The sequence below is a fragment of the Salmo trutta genome, chromosome 29 (genome assembly GCF_901001165.1).
Source record: "Salmo trutta chromosome 29, fSalTru1.1, whole genome shotgun sequence".
NCBI classification, from domain to species: domain Eukaryota; kingdom Metazoa; phylum Chordata; class Actinopteri; order Salmoniformes; family Salmonidae; genus Salmo; species Salmo trutta.
Genome location: NC_042985.1, coordinates 34,441,503 through 34,459,667, shown reverse-complemented (window position 1 = coordinate 34,459,667; position 18,165 = coordinate 34,441,503).

The window sequence follows — 18,165 nt, the reverse complement described above, 5'->3', positions numbered from 1 at the left end:
GGACTCTCAATCAGAGGCAACTAGAAACACCTGTCTCCAATTGAGAGTCCAACACCCAATCCTAAACATAGAAAAACTAAACTAGACAGAACGTAGAAATACATACAAAACACAAACCCTCTGCCACGTCCTGACCAACACTAATACAATTACTCCCTCTGCTGGTCAGGACGTGACAGTACCCCCCCCTAAAGGTGCAGACTCTGAATGCACCTCAAAAGAAAACACAAAAACCCCCAAACAAAAATATCCCCCTAAACTAAAGGGAGGGAAGGGAGGGTGGCTGCCGTCAACGACGGCACCTGTGCTACACCCCCCCTCCCCAACCCACCTATCCTGGAGGTGGCTCTGGTTCAGGCCTACTGCCCTCTAGACTGTAGACAGACTTGCTCGGCTCCGGACCGTAGGCAGACTCCTTCAGTTCCAGGTCGTAGGCAGACTCATTCCGTTCCGGATCGTAGGCAGATTCACTCCGTTTCACGCTGTAGGTAGACTAATTTAGTTCACTGTTAATTAAACACTTATTCAGTTCCGAATCCCATGCAGACTCACCTGGTTCCGGGTCGCGGGCAGACTCACCCGGTTCCGGGTCGCGGGCAGACTCACCCGGTTCCGGGTCGCGGGCAGACTCACCCGGTTCCGGGTCGCGGGCAGAATCACCCGGTTCCGGGTCGCGGGCAGACTCACCCGGTTCCGGACAGTGGGCCGTCTCCCCTGGTTCCGGACACTCTGGACGAGGCACTGTTGCCGGACACTCTGGACGAGGCACTGTTGCCTGGCACTCTGGACGAGGCACTGTTGCCGGGCACTCTGGACGAGGCACTGTTGCCGGGCACTCTGGACGAGGCACTGTTGCCGGGCACTCTGGACGAGGCACTGTTGCCGGGCACTCTGGACGAGGCACTGTTGCCGGGCACTCTGGACGAGGCACTGTTGCCGGACACTCTGGACTGGTCTGACGCACTGGAAGCCTGATGCGTGGGGCTGGTAGTGGAGGTACCAACCTGGGGACACGCACCTCAGGGCTAGTGCGAGGAGCGGGAACAGGCTGACTTATTGGAAGCTTGATGCGTGGTGCTGGTACTGGTCGTGCCAGACTGGAGGTACGCACTTCCGGGTCAGCACGAGAGGCGGGAACTGGACAGACTGGGCCATGGAGGCGCATAGGTGGTCTTGCTCGCACCTCCTGCACAACCCGTCCTGGCTGGGTGGAACTAGCAGCCCTGTACGAGCGGGGTACTAGTACAGGGCGAACTGGGCTGTGCAGGGGCTTGATGGTTACCGTGCGTAGAGCGGGCGTAGGGTAGCCTGGTCCTAGGAGGCGTACCGGCGACCAGACGCGCTGCGCAGGCATCCTCCTACCAGGCTGGATGCCCACTCTAGCACGACATCTGCGAGGGGCTGGAAAAACTCGCACTGGACTGTGCGTACGTATGGGCTAGATCGTGCGCACTTTTTCATAACTCGGCGCCCTCCACTCCATACGTTCCTCCCTGTAAGCATGGGTAGCTGGCTTATGGCTCTTCCTTGGCCTAGCCAAACTACCCGTGTGCCCCCCTCCAATTTTTTTTGGGGGGTGCCTCTCGTGCTTCTCCCTCAGCGCGTACATGGCCTCATATCGACGCCTCTCTGCCTTGGCCTCCTCTATCTCTTCCCTTGGGCGACGGTATTCCCCAGCCTGATGCCAAGGTCCTGCCCCATCCAGAATCTCCTCCCAGGTCCATTTCTCCCGCCAGTCCATATCGAATTCCCATTGCTCCTTACTCCGCTGCTTGGTCCTTTTGTGGTGGGTAGTTCTGTAACGTCTGTCTTCGGGTAGAGAGGACCAATGCGCAGCGGGTTGCGTGCTTATCATTATATTTATTTAAATAAAGACTGTGAACACAGAAAAATAATAAACAACAAAACGACGACGACAGGAAACAGTTTAGCAGACTATACACATAACAGCAGTGCTAAAGACAACTACCCACAAAATACCAAACCAAACACACACCTCTATATAGGACTCTCAGAGGCAACTAGAAACACCTGCCTCCAATTGAGAGTCCAACACCCAATCCTAAACATAGAAAAACTAAACTAGACAGAACGTAGAAATACATACAAAACACAAACCCTCTGCCACGTCCTGACCAAAACTAATACAATTACTCCCTCTGCTGGTCAGGACGTGACAGTTATTGACTGATAGTTTGTTTATCCTATGTGTAACTCTGTGTTGTTTGTGTCGCACTGCTTTGCTTTATTTTGGCCAGGTCGCAGTTTTAAATAAGAACTTGTTCTCAACTGGCTTACCTGGTTAAATAAAGGTGAAATAAAAAAATTAAATACAATTGGCCTGTCCAGACAGATCTATTCTAACAAAAGGACAGGTAATTACCCCTGCTGGATAGTTTGGTTGACTTGGGGAAAGTGGAGGGTTTCTTTGGGGGATGGTGCACACTTTCAATTGTTTCAGAGGCACCATTTTCTCTCTGTGGGGGTGTGGGGCCTGACTAACTTCACTACACTTACAGTTGAAGTCAGAAGTTTACATACACCTTAGCCAAATACATTTAAACTAACAATTCCTGAAATTTTTCACAATTCCTGACATTTAATCCTTGTAAAAATTCCCTGTCTTAGGTCAGTTAGGATCACCACTTTATTTTAAGAATGTGAAATGTCAGAATAATAGTAGTTAGAATGACTGATTTCATCTTTTATTTATTTCATCACATTCCCAGTGGGTCAGAAGTTTACATACACTCAATTAGTATTTGGTAGCATTGCCTTTAAATTGTTTAACTTGGGTCAAACGTTTCGGGTAGCCTTCCACAAGCTTCCCACAATAAATTGGGTGAATTTTGTCCCATTCCTCCTGACAGAGCTGGTGTAACTGAGTCAGGTTTGTAGGACTCCTTGCTCACACATGCTTTTTCAGTTCTGCCCACAAATCTTCTATCGGATTGAGGTCAGGGCTTTGTGATGGCCACTCCAATACCTTGACTTTGTTGTCCTTAAGCCATTTTGCCACAACTTTGGAAGTATGCTTGGGGTCAACGTCCATTTGGAAGACTCATTTGCAACCAAGCTTTAACTTCCTGACTGATGTCTTGAGATGTTACTTCAATATATCCACATAATTTTCCCCCCTCATGATGCCATCTATTTTGTGAAGCGCACCAGTCCCTACTGCAGCAAAGCACCCTCACAACATGATGCTATCACCCCCGTGCTTCACGGTTGGGATGGTGTTCTTCGGCCTGCAAGCCTCCCCCTTTTTCCTCCAAACATAATGATGGTCATTATGGCCAAACAGTTCTATTTTTTGTTTCATCAGACCAGATGACATTTCTCCAAAAAGTACAATCTTTGTCCCCATGTGCAGTTGCAAACCGTAGTCTGGCTTTTTTATGGTGGTTTTGAAGCAGTGGCTTCTTCCTTGCTGAGCGACCTTTCAGGTTATATCGATATAGGACTTGTTTTACTGTGGATATAGATACTTTGTACCTGTTTCCTCCAGCATCTTCACAAGGTCCTTTGCTGTTGTTCTGGGATTGATTTGCACTTTTCGCACCAAAGTACATTCATCACTAGGAGACAGAACGCGTCTCCTTCCTGAGCGGTTTGACGGCTGCATGGTCCTGTGGTGTTTATACTTGCGTACTATTGTTTGTACAGATGAACGTGGTACCTTCAGGCGTTTGAAAATTGATCCCAAGGATGCGTTTGAAAATTGATCCCAAGGATGAACCAGACTTGTGGAGGTCTACCATTTTTTTCTGAGGTCTTGGCTGATTTCTTTTGATTTTCCCATGATGTCAAGCAAAGAGGCACTGAGTTTGAAGGTAGGCCTTGAAATACATCCACAGGTACACCTTCAATTTACTCAAATTATGTCAATTAGCCATTCAGAAGCTTCTAAAGCCATGACATCATGTTCTGTTATTTTACAAGCTGTTTAAAGGCATAGTCAACTTAGAGTATGTTAACTTCTGACCCACTGGAATTGTGATGCAGTGAATTATAAGTGAAATAATCTGTCTGTAAATAACTGTTGGAAAAATTACTTGTCATGCACAAATAGATGTCCTAACCGACTTGCCAAAACTATAGTTTGTTAACAAGAAATTTGTGGAGTGGTTGAAAAACAAGTTTTAATGACTCCAACTTAAGTATGTAAACTTCCGACTTCAACTGTATCTGCTCATTTGCATCTAGCCTGAGTGCAAAGTAGGAAACCAAGAGGTGTCCTTGTTTTAATATTGTATTCACTGGTTTATGTTCCTCTCTTTTCATATTTCCGGCACGCCAAGTTACAACATTGTTTACCCTAAACAATCAAAACAGTGGATTGCTGGGCAAATGTATCTGCCCACCAGGAATGACCTGATTGAGCGCATCCTCAGAGACTCATGGACAAATCAGTGTAATACTAACAGACTTTATGTTCTGCAATTAACCCATTCTCAAGTGCTGCAATGGGGACACTCCTCTAAATTAACTGGGCATCCAGGGGTTAATCGGACACTGAAATTCTGGTGTCCCAGCAAGCAAGTCCTCATGACAGCGACCGGCTGGGTTGCTCCAACCTCTGCCCATCCCCAGCCGGCCCAGGTCCCACCTGTCCGTAGACTTTATCACAGGGTTACCTCCATCCCAAGGGCTTAGCACAATCCTGGTGGCCGTCGATCGGTTCTCTAAGGCAGCCCATATCATTGCCTTAACTATTTTGCCTTCAGCGAACTACACAGACTTCCCCAGGACATTTCAGATTGTGGGCCTCAATTTGTCGCACGGTATTGGAAGGCTTTCTGCTCGCTGTTGGAGTTGTTTTGAATTTCTCCTTGGGGTTTCACCCACAGTCCGATGGGCAAACTGAGCGGGCCAACCAGGAGCTGGAGAAGTTCCTCTGCTGTCTCATCTCCACTCAGGCCAGCAACTAGAGCAAGTTCCTCGTCTGGGCGGAAAATTCTCATAACACACTGCCGAACTCAACGGGTGTGGTTCTCCACCCGTGATCTTCCCTTAAAGGTGGAGTCGCAGAAGCTCGCACGACGCTACATAGGACCATTCAAGATACTGAGTTGCATCAACCCTGTCACCTATCATCTCCCACGTCTATGAGGGTCTGTCTATCCTTCCATGTCTCCCGCCTCAAGACAGCAAGGACCAGTCCCTTCTCTTCCCCCACACCTGCCCCTCCACCCTTCGACTTGTGGATGACCGCCCAGTATACACTGTCCGGCGTCTGTTGGAGGCTCGTCGAGTCCGAGGCACCCTGCAGTACCTGGTGGACTGGGAGGGCTATGGTCCCGAGGAACAGGCATGGGTGCCTGCCCTGGCCATCCTGGATTCGGGACTTGTTCGGGACTTCAACCAACTACATGATGGTCGCCCTGGCTCCGCGGCTGGAGCCGCTCTTAGAAGGGGGGTACTGTCATGTTTCCACCTGTCACCAGAGGGCGGCAGAGACTGTACTAGAGACATTAATGACACTCAGGTTTGTCCTATTACTCATTATGATTTCCCTGTTAAAAGAGGTGTGTTTTCTGGTTTCCTTTGCAGAAGCTTGAATTGTTTACCGTGTGCGTTTGTTTTCTGAGTGAGTTTTTGAGACTTAGTGTTCGTTGTTTTTTCTAGTGTACTGTGATCCTGCGGCTACTGTTTATCAGTAAAGTATTTATGTTTATCCTTAACCACTAATTCCTCGTCTGGTCTCGTCTCTACACCTGGGTCCAACCTCACCATGTCACAGACTTACACTGGCAGCCTTTAGCCATTAGACCATAAATGTTTGATAGACAATGTTGTGATTTTTGTAAATTAAAAATATTGATTTTAACATTATGCCTCTGATTAAGCACAGTGATTGTTTGTTTCCCTATTGATTCATTTCCTCAGGTTCTCCAGTGTCAAAAGTTAATTTCAGTCATCCCAACAACATTTGCACATTTGAATGTGTTGAGTGACTATTGCATATTAACTTAATTAAACAGTCTTTCACTTTATTTAGATAGTCCCAATGCATCTACAGAGGGTTAATAGAGTGTTAGTGAATACACTTAACATACTCATCAGTTGATGCATATTTGAATGCGAAGTATACCGTTTTTTATTTTTAATACATTTTCAAACATTTTTTGGTTTTTCATTATGGGGTAGTGTGTAGATTGATGAGGAAAATAAACAATTTGATCAATTTTAGAATAAGGCTGTAGCGTAACAAAATGTGGAAAAAGTGAAGCGGTCTGAATACTTTATTTGGATACACTCTTAGAAAAAGGGGTTCCAGGTAGAACACTTTTGGGTTCTATGTAGAACCCTCTGTGGAAATGGTTCTACATGTAACTCAAAAGTATTCTACTTGGAACCAGAAGGGTTCTACCTGGAACCAAAAGGGGTTCTTAAAAGGGTTCTCCTATGGGGACAGCTGAAGAAACCATTTAGGTTCTAGAGAGCACCTTTTGTTTCTAAGAGTGTAGTCCCAAAGCATATGTATAGATAGTTACTAGAATGACAACAAATATGCTGTTAAGATGTAACTGATATACAGTTGATATGCTGCAGATAGACTCCAAATTGCTCGGTAGGTCTATGTCCTCATTGTGGTTTTACAGACGTGTTTAATACATCTTATTTACACACGTTATTCAAATATTTATGAAATGCATATTGTTATATCTGGTAGCACTTATTTGTTTTTCCTTCACCTCCAACTCCTTTTGATGCGGGTGGGGCTAGGTCTACATAAGGGTGCTAATTTTTAAAAACTCACAAAAGCTCTGACGAAGGCCGTGAGGCCGATACGTAAGCTTATTAAAGATCAGTAATATTATCAAGAGCAGTGTGCGGTTTCCTTTTTCCTTCATCTTGTTCAACTGTTACCATGCACCCGCAAAAAAAGATTGCTCAGATGTGCGAGTGCCTTTTGAATTTTGAATTACTGTTTTTCACTCTGAAATCTTGTAAGCATACACAAGAAGAAAAAGACGTCCCAAGTATACCATGGATCCACAACGAGAGATCAACTCACTTACCACGCATTGTGCGAGTACCCTTTCATTCACACAAGAAGACGCCAACAAGATTATTTTCCCTACCTCCAACATGGACAACCCAGTCCCGCACTCGACTGTCGAACTTAAAATCCAAATCCAGAGACTCCGAGAGAAAGAAACTTGCTACAGCAGGACGCGGTAATTAACCTCTCCAAAAAAGAATCTAAGGGCCTCTCTTTTGTACCTACATGTACAGATAAACCATTCGATACGAAAGTAGATCTGTTTAAATTCTTTCGCAAGATTAAACTTAAGCATGTGTTTTCTCAAAACACTGATTCGGGCCTAGAAACAGATCAAAGAACTGGTACCCATTTTAAGCCCAAAAGCACATTCTGTCATATGGTTAACAACTCCTCGATCAATACCTATTGTAGGTTAGTCGAACAAGAAGCCATGTCAGTATATACGAAACAAACCACATTCAGAAGAATCTCACTAGAACAGAAGAACAGGCACTTAAGGAATTAATGAAAGATTCATCAATGGTTATTAAACCTGCAGATAAGGGGGTGCTGTGGTTGTTTTAGACTATGAAAAATATAAAGAAGAAATTCAGAGACAACTCAGCAATGAACGTTTCTATAGAAAACTGAGTGTTGATCCCACACGGGTGTTCCAAAGGGAAAAATGCTCTAATGTGGAGCAAGCCCTATTAAACAACCTTATCTGTCACGTCCTGACCATAGTAAGTTGTTATTTTCTATGGTAGAGTAGGTCAGGGCGTGACAGGGGGGTTTCTAGTTTAGTTTTTCTATGTTGTTATGTTCTAGTTTTGTATTTCTATGTTGGGTTGTTCTAGTTTTTGTATTTCTATGTTGGGCTTTGTTTGAGATGATCTCCAATTAGAGGCAGCTTGTCATCATTGTCTCTAATTGGAGGTCATATTTAAGTTGGTGTTTGTCCCACCTGGGTTTGTGGGAGATTATCTTTGAGTCAGTGTATGTTTCACCTCTGCGTCATGGTTTGTTGTTTTTGTTATTCAAGTTTATTTATATGTATTGCATAGTTTCACAGTGTAAATAAAATGTGGAACGACACACACGCAGCACTTTGGTCCGCTTCTTCCTACGACAACCGTGACATTATCTCAAAACCTGAATATGAATATCTTTGCTACAAATGTGCCATACGTCCATGCCTGTACATTTTACCGAAATTACACAAACCTAAAACACAACAAGGCAATTAGATATTCCTCTAGTGGTGTGGGGGCTGTGCTTTGGCAAAGTGGGTGGGGTTATATCCTGCCTGTTTGGCCCTGTCCGGGGGTATCATCGGACGGGGCCACAGTGTCTCCTGAACCCTCCTGTCTCAGCCTCCAGTATTTATGCTGCAGTAGTTTGTGTCGGGGGCTAGGGTCAGTCTGTTATATCTGGAGTATTTCTCCTGTCTTATCCGGTGTCCTGTGTGAATTTAAGTATGCTCTCTCTAATTCTCTCCTTCTCTCTTTCTTTCTTTCTCTCTCTCGGAGGACCTGAGCCCTAGGACCATGCCTCAGGACTACCTGGCATGATGACTCCTTGTTGTCCCCAGTCCACCTGGCCGTGCTGCTGCTCCAGTTTCAACTGTTCTGCCTGCGGCTATGGAACCCTGACCTGTTCACTGTGATTACTATTATTTGACCATGCTGGTCATTTATGAACATTTGAACACCTTGGCCATGTTCTGTTATAATCTCCACCCGGCACAGCCAGAAGAGGACTGGCCACCCCTCATAGCCTGGTTCCTCTCTAGGTTTCTTCCTAGGTTTTGGCCTTTCTAGGGAGTTTTTCCTAGCCACCGTGCTTCTACACCTGCATTGCTTGCTGTTTGGGGTTTTAGGCTGGGTTTCTGTACAGCACTTTGATATATCAGCTGATGTAAGAAGGGCTATATAAATACATTTGATTTGATCCAGGCAGACCAGTGGTTGCAGGAATAGGCTCAATACTAGAGCTGTTGTCGATCTTTGTAGACTCTTTTATTAAAACTCATCTGCAAGCATTGCCATCATATGTGAAAGACTCTATAGACTTCATAAACAAGATCTCAACAATAACGGGTTTAACAGAAGACTGTATTTTGGTCACAGATGTCAAGAGTCTATATACCAGCATTTCCCATGTGTGTGTGGGGGGGGGGGGGGGGCTGGCAGCCCCTCACTATTTGGGAGACAGACATACTAACAAATATCCACCAACAAACTTTATTCTAGAGCTGGCTGAAAATGTTTTGACGTATAACTATTTCAGGTTTGATGATGAATACTACCTCCAAACGAATGGAACATCGATGGGCTTCACATTCGCTCTGAGCTATGCTAACCTCTATGTGGGTCTATTTGAAGAACATTTTGTTAATAATGAAAACGACATTTTTTGAATAAAGTCCTGATGTGGTATCGATTATATTGACGAACATTTTTTGCATATGGGAAGGAACGGAGAAAGAGCTGTCAGACTTTATAGCACTACTCAATGACATTGACCCCAATCTCAAATTCACTATTGCATGTGACACTCAATGTGATCATTACCTCGATATGTGGATTGAGAAATCAAATGGAACCCTGTTTACAACTCTGTATAGAAAAGAAACGGACAGAAATACTCTGTTCCTTTGCTCGGTGGAGAAAAGCTGAGGCCAGGGGAGACTGAACATCTACCTCCCAGCATAACACCTATTTTTCTCCCCCTGATATGCTTGGAGTTTGTGTTATTGAAGAATTACATAAATTGCTAACACTTGGTGCCGTGACCCGGATGAATTGGTCTGAACAACAACAACAACCAAAACTGTGTGTGTTGATCCAGAGAAAAGAGAGAAGGCTGTGCGCAACCCACTTTGGGGAGTCAACTCTTAATCTCCTGATTTGTGACAGAATTGCTGGGTGAGTCTGGACCAATATAATTTTAAAAGAACCAAATCAGGTTAAAATAGTGTATGCAATGAGTGATATGTATCTATGATGTATAAGTGTTCAAGTCCTTTGTTTTATTACAGAGTTTAGTCCTTACTCTATTAAAAGGTTGGAGTCCTTACTCTATTAAAAGGTTTGTGGCCTCTGTTTTTGTGAAACCTTCTTGTTGTATAGAAGTGAGTCGTTAGTTGAGTAGCAGTTTTTTTGGGGGGGTGAAACCTTGTTGCATAGAAGTGAATTGCTAGTTGAGTAGCAATTTTTACACGTGTGGTTATGTAAGCCTTCAACAAGCTTTTTGAGGTGAACATAAGTTATGGGTAGCCAGGCCCTACAGAAACAATGTGTGTTCTAGAAGAAGTTTGAGTCCTAAAAAGGGGTTTTATATATATATATATATATACTGCTAAAAAAATAAAGGGAACACTTAAACAACACAATGTAACTCCAAGTCAATCACACTTCTGTGAAATCAAACTGTCCACTTAGGAAGCAACACTGATTGACAATAAATGTCACATGCTGTTGTGCAATTGGAATAGACAACTGGTGGAAATTATAGGCAATTAGCAAGACACCCCCAATAAAGGAGTGGTTCTGCAGGTGGTGACCAAAGACCACGTCTTAGCTCCTATGCTTCCTGGCTGATGTTTTGGTCACTTTTGAATGCTGGCGGTGCTTTCACTCTAGTGGTAGCATGAGACGGAGTCTACAACCCACACAAGTGGCTCAGGTAGTGCAGCTCATCCAGGATGGCACATCAATGCGAGCTGTGGCAAGAAGGTTTGCTGTGTCTGTCAGCGTAGTGTCCAGAGCATGGAGGCGCTACCAGGAGACAGGCCAGTACATCAGGAGATGTGGAGGAGGCCGTAGGAGGGCAACAACCCAGCAGCAGGACCGCTACCTCCGCCTTTGTGCAAGGAGGAACAGGAGGAGCACTGCCAGAGCCCTGCAAAATGACCTCCAGCAGACCACAAATGTGCATGTGTCTGCTCAAACGGTCAGAAACAGACTCCATGAAGGTGGTATGAGGGCCCGATGTCCACAGGTGGGGGTTGTGCTTACAGCCCAACACCGTGCAGGACGTTTGGCATTTGCCAGAGAACACCAAGATTGGCAAATTCGCCACTGGCGCCCTGTGCTCTTCACAGATGAAAGCATGTTCACACTGAGCACATGTGACAAACGTGACAGAGTCTGGAGACGCCGTGGAGAATGTTCTGCTGCTTGCAACATCCTCCAGCATGACCGGTTTGGTGGTGGGTCAGTCATGGTGTGGGGTGGCATTTCTTTGGGGGGCCGCACAGCCCTCCATGTGCTCGCCAGAGGTAGCCTGACTGCCATTAGGTACCGAGATGAGATCCTCAGACCCCTTGTGAGACCATATGCTGGTGCGGTTGGCCCTGGGTTCTTCCTAATGCAAGACAATGCTAGACCTCATGTGGCTGGAGTGTGTCAGCAGTTCCTGCAAGAGGAAGGCATTGATGCTATGCACTGGCCCGCCCGTTCCCCAGACCTGAATCCAATTGAGCACATCTGGGACATCATGTCTCGCTCCATCCACCAACACCACGTTGCACCACAGACTGACCAGGAGTTGGAGGATGCTTTAGTCCAGGTCTGGGAGGAGATCCCTCAGGAGACCATCCGCCACCTCATCAGGAGCATGCCCAGGCGTTGTAGGGAGGTCATACAGGCACGTGGAGGCCACACACTACTGAGCCTCATTTTGACTTGTTTTAAGGACATTACATCAAAGTTGGATCAGCCTGTAGTGTGGTTTTCTACTTTAATTTTGAGTGTGACTCCAAATCCAGACCTCCATGGGTTGATAAATTGGATTTCCATTGATTATTTTTGTGTGATTTTGTTGTCAGCACATTCAACTATGTAAAGAAAAAAGTATTTAATAAAATTATTTCATTCATTCAGATCTAGGATGTGTTATTTTAGTGTTCCCTTTATTTTTTTGAGCAGTGTATATGCATACATACATACATTTTGGGGATAAATATAGAAACATAGAGATATATATTATACAACTTTTGACATTAATGTAATGTCCTTGTTAAATGAGAAAACCACTCTGGAAAAGGGCGGAACAGCTCTTTCGGATGTGAGCATGAAAGAGATTTTAAATTCACTGTCTCGAACCATTTAAAAGTAGAGGAGGAGACACGGGTGAAAAAGTCAGACATGACCCCCACCTGTGGCCTCTCTGTTCCCTCTATCCTCACACTGAGTTGTGCAAGGCAGATCAGGTTTCAAGCAACTGGGCAGCACTGCTTGTCTTTGAGTCAACAGATTCTGACAGCAGTGACGAACGATGTCTTAGGCCAACCAGAACACAGTCTGTAAAAGGGAGTATAGACAAACCTCTAGAGAGAGTAACTTTTAAGCATCCACGAGACGTGTGTCTCAGAGTTGTGCAGGTTCCGAGTGAAACCAACAATATTATTTGTTCAGTAAAAGAGAAATCTGGTGTGTGTCATTATTGCGGGATTTCTGGTCACTGGCAACAAGAATGTCGGGGGGGGGGGGGGGAAGTGATTTTATGAGAAGTGGCCAGGAGAAGAAGGGTCCGTCTAAGCGAAAATGCAATCAAGACAAACTTAAGAAGCTCTCTCCGGCTCAGCAGCAGAGTTTGCTAGATGCTATGGAGGTAAACTAATAGACTCCCTCTTATGGCCCATCTCAGCTGGTGTACACATGAAATCGGATGGAATATATATGAACATGATGGTTAACAACTTTGCAGTAGATTTTTTTTTTATAGATACGGGTGCTGAAGTCACTGTATTGCCCATATCTTATGCAAACATATATGTCCTCGGTACACGTGCAAGAAGATGAGAGCAACAGGATTGGGGGGGGGAGAGGAAGACAGATATGAAACAAACCAAACCATTATCAATTTCCATTGGTCCAATGAAGATTGATGCAGGAATCTATAGTTCAGAACCATGCTATTTGGACTACGAAGGAAAATAAGTGTGGAACTTTGTATATGGAATCACTGTGCTTGACAGGTGTTGCCCCACCTTGCACAAAACAATATTCCATTAGCAAGGACGCAATGAACGCTACTAAAGTAGTGACTAAAGATCTATGGGACATGGGCATAGTTGAAAAGACACCATGTAATCCAGCTATCATGATGTATCCTACAGATACCACATTACTTGAAAACGACTGTTGTGAGTTGTTTTGGATCAGCTCTCTGATAGTTTTATAGAGTCATTCGTTGGAAAACCCTGAGTTTATCTTATACACAGACGGTTCAAGCATTGTGGAGGGGGGAGTGAGGAAGGTAGCATGGGTAGTTACTACATTGGACAATGTGATACAGGCACGTTAGATTTGAGAAAAGCAGACGTTCACTTTATGAGTGACACAATGCTTAACTATTGCATACAACTCTCTAATGGGGAATAACCCCTGAGAGGGGTCATGACGTAGTGCCAGGACACTGGGTGACGGTAAAGAAATATGCGACAGACACATTAGGGCCAAAATGGGAAGGTTCTTATTAAGTTTTGCTCATAATGAGGTAAGCAGTAAAAGTTCAGGGAAAATTACGATGGATACATGTCATTCATTGCAAGGTTGTCCATTTCGATGACAAAGCAGAGCCTGGAGAATAAAGAATTGACTGATTAGGAATTGGGGGCCGATCTCGGGTGAAGAAGCATAGAAGCTTATCAGGTTCTGATCGTCTTACTATGTTGTATACCACAGTCATCATACTAGGGATATCTAGGTGAAATGTCCAACGTTTTCCTGAAAATTGGGACATGCTTACTTAGGGAAATCTATGTGAAATATCAATTTCTCTTGAAACCATGACATGTTACTTTCACTTGTTTGTTTCCTTCGTAACAGGTTATGAGAATCTATCATCTGAGGCTGCAGCAATATCCCTTGACTGTACCTGAAACGATAAAAGATCACCGGTGAAGTGCAACCAGTGGAACGGAAGAAGAATTCCTCACTACCAGGCAGAACATCATTTTTAATAGTTATCTATGTGGGACTGATACCAGTGTGGAAGAGCTGGTCATTTTTAAAGGAATTTGTGAATGATTACCTTGACAATAGGACGATTGAATATTATTGTCTTGCAGACAAGTGAAAGATGTTTTCTTGGGAGTTTCTTCCTAATATAGGATGTGGGTGGTATTTCCGTTTCTAACACAGAGCAGGATGAGGGACACTTGGGCGTCAATGCGTTTCTAGCCCTCTCTCTACACTATGCCACAGTAGTCAATCAAAGTAGTTGTTGGTTTTATACGTATGCACCATTCACATCAATGGCAGGTATTCCATTAAGGGTTATAACTTTTAACCATAGTGAAATGTTGGGTATATGGAGAGATGTTAATTGGTATAAGGCGATTATTGGTACTAATTGGGGTTGAGTATCAACATGCGAGAGTACCTAGTTCTGCAGTACCTTCCTTTATTTGAGATTACCAATGACACTAATCAGCAACCACCTTACCTAGTTATTACACATGCCTCTGTTCGGTGGTTATGTGTTAAAAAGTAACAGGAAGTTTACTTTGGGCATGTCAGACAGGCGCAAATTCAGGAAACTAGAGATGGATGTCAGTGGTGTTCACGAGAATGTGGTGGGGATCACAAGGGTCTTTATCATCACACCAAGCCTCATGAGTGTGGTCAATGTGCCCGTGGTAACTGTCCTCTGTACTGTAATGAACCATGCTCTCTCAGATGTGATGTCACAACTGTTAATACCTCTTTTATATAACTTTGTGTGAAATCTATTTATTATGGCAATGGCAAGTACAACATGCCCTTTGTTTTATAGAAATGCAAGGTGTTTAATTGATACACAGGAATGATATTGATATTGAGATTTTAAAAAAGTCTGCATTGGGCCTTTAAGCATTTTTCCATCGTGGACTCTGATACCTTATGGAAATGTGGGAGATTTCTAAAATGTAGGCTTTTGCCCAGCTAGCTAGCTAGTTATGTTATCCACTGCTGGCTAATAATAATAATAATAATAACAACAACAATAATAACAATAATAGTGCTTACTTGCTAACACAAATACCACATATGAAATGGGTTAGCAAGCTAGTTATCATCTAGCTAGTTATACTAATATTAGCTAGCTAACGTTAGCTAGTATTTTAACACTGATGTTAGTGTGCTGACAAAGGATGTTACCTAGTTAAATTACCAGCTACCTAGCTAGAGACTGTAGGTAAGTTAGCAAAGGTTTGCGTGTTAATCAAAAAAGCTAAACAAATTGCATGGAAACTCTGTCATGTCGATGTGAGCTAGATACCTAAAACGTTTTCTATCTAGCAAGGCTAACTATCTAGCAAAATGTATGTAGCTAGTTAGTTAGCAAGTCAGCTTGCTACCTTGCATGCTAAATTGTTCAACAGTATTTCTGTATTCTAGTAGATGTTTTATGTTCAAAGTGAGAGGGTGGGTTTACTCCACCCCAAATCTGTCCATGTTAAGCAGATCATTCATTATTAAGCAAGTGAGGAGTTTTAGTCAAGGTATAAATTGGTTTCATATGTCATGGAATCATGTAGTAACCAAAAAGGTGTTAAACAAATCAAAATATATTTTATATTTGAGATTCTTCAAAGTAGCCACCCTTTGCCTTGATGATAGCTTTGCACACTCTTGGAATACTCTCAACCAGCTTCACCTGGAATGCTTTTCCAACAGTCTTGAAGGAGTTCCCACATATGCTGAGCACTCGTTGGCTGCCTTTCCTTCACTCTGCGGTTCAGCTCATCCAAAACCATCTCAATTGGGTTGAGGTCGGGTGATTGTGGAGGCCAGGACATCTGATGCAGCATTCCATCCCTCTCCTTCTTTGTCAAATAGCCCTTACACAGCCTGGAGGTGTGTTGGGTCATTGTCCTGTTGAAAAACAATTGATAGTCTCACTAAGTGCAAACCAGATGTGATGGCGTATTGCTGCAGAATGCACTGGTAGCCATGCTGGTTAAGGGTGGCTTGAATTCTAAATAAATCTGTCATGAAGGTAAAGGGTGGCTACTTTGAAGAATCTGAAATATAACATATATTCTGATTTGTTTAACACTTTTTTGGTTACTACAAGATTCCATATGTGTTATTTCATAGTGTTGATGTCTTCACTGTTATTTCACAATGTAGAAAATAGTAAAAATAAAGAAAAATCCTGGAATGAGTAGGTGTGTCCAAACTTTTGACTGCTACTGTAAGTGTGATGCACGTGACATCCTGGCAACTTTGAGAAAAAACACTTTATATCAGAGTGCCTATTCACGAGGCTAGCATAGCATCTCACTCTCCATTGAATACAGCGGTTGACATCAAAACTCCTCATCGAATATTCAGAAAAGATTTCAAATACCTATATGTATTCACCATTTCAAAGAGATTAATAGGCGGGAGCTTGACAGCTTTCCGTTCCTCTCTATGGACAACAAATCCCATTTTTAGGCCTGGGACACAAGCATTTTGTCATTATGTCCAGTGTCTTTGGTTTCACCCTAATCTATGGATTTCACATTACTGGGAGTACAGATATGCATCTGTTGGTCACAGATACCTTAAAAATAATGGGCCTCACAATGGGACTCAGGAACTCGACACAGTATTTTTGTGCATTCAAATTGCCATCAATAGAATGCAATTATGTTTGTAGTCTGTAGCTGATGCCTGCCCATACCATAACCCCTCCACCACCATGGTGCACTCTGTTCACAATATTGACATCAGCAAACCACACGCCCCCACAACGCCATATACGTGGTCTGCGGTTGTGAGGCCGGTTGGACGTACTGCCACTTTCTCTAAAACAACGTCGGAGGCGGCATTCCTGCACTCAGCATGCAAATTGCACACTCCCTCAAAACTTGAGACATGTGTGGCATTGTGTTGTGTGACAAAACTGCACATTTTGGAGTGTCCTTTTATTGTCCCCAGCACAAGGTGCACCATGCTGTTTATCAGCTACTTGATATGTCACACCTGTCGGGTGGATGGATTATCTTGGCAAAGGAGAAATGCTCACTAACTGGGATGTAAACAAATTTGTGTACAACATTTTAGAGAAATAAGCTTTATGTGCTTATGGAAAATGTCTGGGATCTTTTATTTCAGCTCATGAAACATGGGACCAACACTGTACATGTTGTGTTCATGTTTTGTATCCAAAAGTGAAACTAATTGCATAGAGAATTTATACTCTCCTCTGTTAACACTTTCATCTTGTCAACAATGTTTTTTTTTCACACAATCTCTTCTGTCTGGCCTTTGCACACTTTTTCCTAGCTACCGCCATCCTGATTCTTCACGACGCACCACCACATGATATCAGTGTCAACACACATTTCTGGTTATTCCACAAAACAGGTTAGCTTTTGGTTGTCGTTATGTGATCATCATAAAATAGATTTTTAGTTCAATCACTTTTTCTTATCTGTATGTATGTACAACTAAAAAGTACATGCATTTTGTTTTTATTGTTTATTGTTTGTACTAATGGGGATATCAGATTACCTTTGAAATGGTGGCCATTTGTGACCTGAATAATCTCACAGCACTAGACTCTAGTCTGCCATCTTTGATCAGGTCATGCCTCCCACCAGTGCTAACCTGCAGAGATGCAGGGAAAAGGCCCCAGTTCTCCACCCAGTTGACCAGAGGGCATTCATAGGAACCCGTGTAATCCTAATAGCACTATCCCACTGGACACAGACATAAATTCAATGTCTATTCCACATTTGTTCAACGTCATTTCCTTGAAATGATGTGGAAACAATGTTGATTCATCCAGTGTGTGCTCAGTGGGATGTTTGCTTGCAGCAATATGTGACTCAACTGTAATGCTGTAATGGTCAACAGTGACCTTGGAACAAAGACTCTACTGTAACAAGGCTGGCAACCATCCTAATCTCAAAGAGTCTGCCAGGGGGGCCACAAATCCTTGGCATTGTTGTGTTTCTTGTTTGGGTAGCTGTCTGCCATCTCAGCAGCAGCATCCAATACTTAACTCAGTGCCTTCCTTTCCATTTTTTCTCTTCAGATGTCCCCTCAGGAAGAGGAGACACAGAGATGAGACATGCCTTCTTAAGACACTTCCAACTGTGCAGAGGCCACCATGCTGACCACAGCCAGTACATTCACTGCCGTCACCTTGTGTCACATCACTCCTCAAATGATCCACATCGAGGGACA